Source organism: Etheostoma spectabile, chromosome 9 (genome assembly GCF_008692095.1).
Source record: "Etheostoma spectabile isolate EspeVRDwgs_2016 chromosome 9, UIUC_Espe_1.0, whole genome shotgun sequence".
NCBI lineage: Eukaryota > Metazoa > Chordata > Actinopteri > Perciformes > Percidae > Etheostoma > Etheostoma spectabile.
The window spans coordinates 21,671,535-21,675,048 of record NC_045741.1 but is presented as its reverse complement, the minus strand read 5'-3'; the positions used below and the strand labels follow the sequence as shown (position 1 = coordinate 21,675,048).

Genomic DNA, 3,514 nt, shown 5'->3' with positions numbered 1-3,514 from the left:
TACAATTCTCATCTGTTTTTCAGTTCCCTAGTTGCACTATTATTGCTAATACACTTCTGTCCTAATGTTCATAGCTTTGCTTACTCTCAAATAAACCCACAGATGGGCACATGCTACACAAACATATGCAAAGCAGGGTTTTGACCTCCTGGCACTCCTCCTTCTGCACAGGTTGTCAGCAGTAAATCCCCAGCAGCGTAAAGGGAAAGAGAGCCGTGCCACTTTGTTAGAGACAAACGTCTTCCCTCTTTTCTCTCTTCCACTCATTTTCTGTCTTTTTATTCCTCCCTCTTTCACCACTATTCCCACTACCTCTCTTCCTCCTCCTCCCCTTTACGCACTGTGTGACAGCCTTGCGATGGTCATCTCTCCCTTGAGAGAAGTTAATTACCATCTCTATCCTTTTCTGCTTGCTCCTTTTTTTTTAATGCTTAGCCAGATCAGTGACAACACTGACTGGTCCATTGGAAACCATCCTAATCCCAATGTTACATTTTAGTGTGAGGCCGTAGTTAGATACTGCTTCATGCTGGAGAACAGAGATCAGAAAAAAAAGTTAATGTTGCTGTTGTTGGTTGTTATTCAAGTCCCAGTAAGAGTAATGAGTAACTAGAAAATTCGCAGAAATTTTTCAGTGTGCCTGCTACTTGGTGCACAATCCGAACAGCAATAAAAGTTAATAAAAAATAATAAGTGTCTTAACCCTCAGAGATTATACTTTTTAAAACCTATTAAGATGTTAGGACGGGTGTGTGTGTCTGGCTGTGTGTGTGTTGAGAGAGAGGGAGACAGACAGATGTTCCACAGACAGATGGTTGCCTGGTTACTAAGGACCAATAGGAAGCCTGTTATCTCTGTGATGTCATCGCTTTGATATGTAGTCAGTTAACGACTGACACCTGGCACCTACTGTTACCAGCTATTAGAGACTGATCAGCTCTCAACACAAATGATCATATCACCAAAAGGAATAAAGATATCAATAATTGAGGCTCGGTGGGCACCATGAGGCCTTTGTGTGAAAGTATTGATATAAAATTTAGTGGTAGACCTTAAAAATTGGGCGTATCAGCGATGTAAAAAGTCCTTTGCTCTGCGTTTTGTCAGAAATGTAGACGATGTTTAACATTACAGTGAATGGAGGAAAATGTGGAACTGTTCTCATTGAAAGGTCGCTGAGCGGAAAGTATACATCATATCACATAAATGAGCACATGGATGAAACTAGACAAGAATACTACGTTTTGATGTATAAATTTCCATGACAAGTTAGAATTGTTGGCGTGGGAGCAAGTTATAGAGAAAAAAAAAGATAACTTTTTAGTCTCCCCACTCTGTCCCCCACTCTAGCTCGAACATTCCGCACATACACACACATTGGAAAATCGAGCCGGTCTGAAAACGGGACGATACGTAAACCGGGATTTGGAGAAACGCTTGATATCTGAACGCCCATTCAGCGCAATAAAAACCCAAAGTCTTGTTTCGTTTAAAACTTTAATCATGTTTCTACGTTAAAGTATGGCGACACACAGCGGTCCCAAAGAGGGGGGTTTTGAGCGATGTTGAGCGATTTTCCGAACATTTCCCATTCAAGTCAATGAGAAACTTTGCCGTTTTTTGCGATTTCGGTAAAACCGCGCGGCACATCTCTTAGAAAAATCATAGCACACCATTCCCGATCAATACCCACATGCGGTGTAATGTGTGCGCGTGTTGGCAACGCTTTGGGGACTAGTAGCGGGACGAAATTTGGCGGAAGATTAAGAATAAGAAATAATAAGTTAGGGCAATAATAGTCATGTTGCCGATTGCTGCTTATGCAGACAATCGGCACACTGACTAGAAATTCAGCAGAAATTTTATCAGGGGCTGTATTGGGCCCATCCACACACACACATTGGAAACATCAGTAGGGGTCAGTTGGTCAACATGGCCGCCAGGGAGGGTCATGATAGGTGTGTGTGTCGAGCCGTTTGTAATGTGTTGTATTGGCAGTTGGTTCCCTAGCGTGAACACGTTAAGTCTGAAAGTTCCATAGTTAACATGTCTGCGACCGGCACAAGATTCCTACATTTTGACCAAAAATGAGTTGAAGAATTAAAACTGGAGGAGAGAGAGAATTTGTTTGTTAGAGAATCATCCTGCAGTCCATGCCCTCTGTCCTCTCAGTAGCAGAACCGGTTGCTATGGTGATTTTGTCAGAGAAGGGGCCGATTCTGTCTTTCAATCTTTTCTGCTGCAGTTGGTGAAACCTAGCGCGAAATGTTTTAGGCCGAAGACTCCATATTACATTTCTGTGCCGCACAAAGATTCTCAACAGTTGACAAACTAGTGAGTCTAAAAGTTAAAACTGTGGACAGAGAGGCCAATTTTTGAGAAAAAAAATGGATCGGTCTCCAGTGCATATTTTTTTCATAGTGTCCATCGACAGTTGGAGATCACAGCCAACAATTAAGCTTCGATAGTCTCCTAGTACATGTCTGAGACCCGGAACAATATTTACTACATTTGACCAATAATGAAGTCTGAAGAAGTAAATTGAAGGAGAGAGAGCAACGTTGGCAGAAACTTCCAGAATCCTACCGCAGCCTCCCCCCATCGTCTCCCCAACTTAGCTCTGAAGCATTCCCGCCACTAAACACACACCTTGGAAAATCTGCAGACGGTCTAAACACGGGAACGAAACGGTAAACTGTTATTTTGGAGATCGAAACCATGGTGGATATCGAAGGCCCATTCAGCCCATAAACACCAAAGTCTTGTCTTTGGTTAAACTTTTAATCATGTTTTACGGTAAGTATGGCGATGCAGCACGGTCCAAAAGAGGGGGAGCTTTGAGCGAATGAAGCGATTTCCCGAACATTTCCCATTCAAGTCAATTGAGAGATTTTTGCATATTTTTGCGATTTCGGTAAAACCACGGGCTAATCTGTTGAAAACTACATAGCACACCATTCCCGATCATACCCACATGTCGGTGTAATGTGTTGCGCGTGTTGGCAACGCTTCGGGACTAGTAGCGGGACGAAAAATGGGGCGGAAGAAGGAGAAGAAGAATAATAATAATAGTATAATCGGGCAATATAATCATTGTGCCGATTGCTGCTATGCAGACATCGGCCACACGGAATTATGCTGAAACTCGGTTGTCTTCGATATTTTATATTATGCTCAACAAGCACAGTATTGGTTGCTTACCTGTGTATGTTTCCCTCCAGACCACTACCAGAGTACGGAGACATGGATCCCTCTTGTGGTCTCACAGACGACAGAGCCTGTGAGTAATCCTGGGGAGTGGGATCTCATTGACTAGTCAATAATGGGAAGTCCATAATAACCCTGCTTTAAGACATCCGTCGTTTTTTTTCTGATCTGTTTCTCCTCTTGCTGCAGCTCCTCCTAACTCCCTGAATGTCAGCCCAACTGGGGGAGGAGGAGGCAGCAGCGGTGGTCTTTCCTCGTCCCACCGTAAACGCCGTACCCTGGTTGCCCCGGAGATGAACCTTTCACT

General features: G+C 43.4%; 1 protein-coding gene across 1 annotated transcript in view; it reads left to right on the top strand.

Moving 5' to 3' along the window:
* Positions 1 to 3,514, top strand: part of atcaya (ATCAY kinesin light chain interacting caytaxin a) — a 14,767-nt gene that overhangs the window by 4,304 nt on the left and 6,949 nt on the right. The window lies entirely within an intron of this gene.